At 44.0% G+C, this 2,824-nt stretch overlaps 1 pseudogene; it reads left to right on the forward strand.

Annotated features, from left to right (window-relative positions):
* The first annotated feature begins 1,658 nt into the window (after window positions 1-1,658).
* On the forward strand, window positions 1,659-2,020 carry LOC116075932 (annotated as a pseudogene).
* Window positions 2,021-2,824: the final 804 nt, after the last annotated feature.

Below are 2,824 nucleotides of genomic sequence, written 5' to 3' on the forward strand. Positions count from 1 at the left end.
TGAGCCACGGCATGTAAGCAGAGATCAGAGGAAAACCTATAGGGGTTGGCTCTCTCTTCCCACCATGTGGGGCCTGCGGATGGAGTGAATTGAGGTTGTTAGACTTGGCCTCAAGGGCTTTTAGCCACTGAGCCATCTCCAGGGCCCTTGGGAGGACTTTTAAAGAGATAACACAGCCCAAGAAAATGGAGCAGCTCAGGAGAAGAAAACTACTTGGAGAAGTCTCGTGGATTCTGTCAGCAGCGTATGGGACTGTAGGAAGACAAGGTATAAGAAAAACCTGATTCCAGGATACTTTAACTAGTTAAAAGGTTACTTATGCACACCCACAGGAGCCTGTACTCTAAGTTGGGACTACTATTGAGTTGACCTTAAAGTTTCTAACTATGATCGTCAATAGTGGTTTAATTCAAGATGTTTTTTATTTGTTGGTGACTCAAAGCAAGCTCTAGCAGCCAATCCCATCTACTTTCTGGGAAGAGGCTTAGTTTAACTGATCTAAATAATGTAAAATTATCTACTTAAAAGTGAACATTGAGTGCACTCACGATGTGTGATGATCCCTAATTAGATAATTAGTCCAACAGGTCCCTTACTCCAAAGGAAACCACACGCTTACCAAATTGCTTTCCAGTGCCACCTCCCCGGCCTCCTGTAAGGGACAAGTGTGTGTTCTGTTTTTATGGAATTAGTAATGTAGGATAGTGAATGTAAGTGGAATTAGACACTGTGTAGTCTGTTGTGCGTGGCTTCTTTGACTTAGTGTGATGCTTTTGAGAGTCATACATGCTGTGGTAGCAAACATTAGTGATGTCATCCTGGTGGACATTTCAAACTTTTTAGCTATTATAAGTACTACTATGTAACATATATACACATATGTTACATATATATTGCAGTTTTAAACTATTATAACTACTGTTATATAACATATATATATAACTGTTTTTAACTATTATAACTATTACTATAAACACGTGTGTGCATGTACATTTTAAAAACTCTTCTGAGTGTAAATCCAGAATTACTAAGTCACAGGTAATACACATAGTGTTTTGAGGAACACCAAACTATTTTCTGTTGTAAATGTTGACATTTTCATCAGCAACGTAGGAGGGATGAAATTTTTCCACATCCTGGCCAATGCTTTTTATTGTCTGTCTGCTTGATGGCCGCCATCCTGGCAAGTATGAAGTAGTGCCCTGTTGTAGCTTTGATGTATATTTTTCTACAGGGCCAAGGATGGCCAAAACATCTTTGGAGGGATAATGGTTCAAGTCCTTGGGCCATTTTTAGAACTGGCTTTTTCTTTCTTTTAATTGTTGAGTTGTTGATAAACTGTTTGAAGCATGTAGTTTAATAATACTGTTGCAGAGGCAGGCGGATTTCTGAGTTCGAGGCCAGCCTGGTCTACAGAATGAGTTCCAGGACAGCCAGGGCTACACAGAGAAACCCTGTCTCGAAAAACAAAACAAAACAAAACAAAAAATAATGCTGTTGCATACTGAGCTCCCATACCAGTCACAGACATGTGTGTGTTGCTGAGGAGCGAGCAGGGAGAAGGAAAATGAGAAAGCATAGGATCAGGGAACTTGGGGCATGCCTTGAAAGTGTTCTCTCGCTCGAACCAGGCAGCCTCAGCCTTAAACAATGCAGCAATGGCCAAAATTAAGGCTCCGGACCTGCGCGGCAAGAAGGAGGAGCTGTTGAAACAACTGGATGATCTGAAGGCGGAACTGTCCCAACTTTGCGTGGCTAAAGTGACAGGTGGCGCCTCGTCCAAGCTCTCCAAGATACGAGTCATACACAAATCCATCGCCCGAGTCCTCACTGTCATTAACCAGACTCAAAAAGAAAACCTTGGGAAATTTTACAAGGGCAAGAAGTACAAGCCCCCGGACCCTCTAGTCAAGAAGACTAGAGCCACCGGCTCACCAAGCACGGAGGGAAGCTGAAGGCTAAGAAGCAGCAGCCGAAGGAGTGTCTATACCCACTGCGCAAGTATGCAGTCAAGACCTGAGACGACACGACAATAAAGTACAAGACTAAAACAGAAAGAGAGAGAGAGGAGAGAGAAGAGAGAGAGAGAAGAGAGAGAGAAGAGAGAGGAGAGGGGGGAGAGAGGGAGAGAGAGAGAGAGAGAGAGAGAGAGAGAGAGAGAGAGAGAGAGAGAGAGAGAGAGAGAGAGGAAAGAAAGTGTTCTCTCAGCATTCAGAAAAGTTTGATGTCTCTGCATTCTAGAATTTGTGGCCTCAATAATAAAGAACGACTCAGCCTGTCCCAGAGCCGGGGATGAAACTCAAAGACCTCGCGGACACTAGACAAGCTCTCAACCACTGAGCTTCATCCTCAGTCCAAGAGTGACTGATTTTCCCAGGTGTGGTGCATGCATTTGCTCACATTTGTGCCCAGTTGGTAGTTTTGTTCCAACATGACAGATAAGAAGAACTGGAAGTCAGAGAAATGAAGCAACTGACTCAAAATCCCAACCAGAGGGAAGCTGAAGGGGCAGAGGATTCCTTCTCAGATTCACGTCCTGTCTTTTTACTCCACAGATGGCTTTGGAAGCCCCCAGTATTCTCTTTCCCTTTGTCATCTACATCCCCACCAGCAGTCCTCCCCTCTAGAGTCTTACGTGACATGCAAATTTTATAAGCGCACCCTGGCTTGAAGGCTTCTAATGACTGTCATCCTTTGAGAGCCATCTTCTTCCTTTTCTGTCACCATCTTCCCACCCCCCCATTTGTGATCCGCTTTGCAGCCGTGTCAGAAGGCTCCTCATGTCTGGAATCTGTCAAGGTGTTTCATAGCCTTACGTTCACAA

This window comes from Mastomys coucha, unplaced genomic scaffold (genome assembly GCF_008632895.1).
Source record: "Mastomys coucha isolate ucsf_1 unplaced genomic scaffold, UCSF_Mcou_1 pScaffold4, whole genome shotgun sequence".
Classification (NCBI taxonomy): domain Eukaryota; kingdom Metazoa; phylum Chordata; class Mammalia; order Rodentia; family Muridae; genus Mastomys; species Mastomys coucha.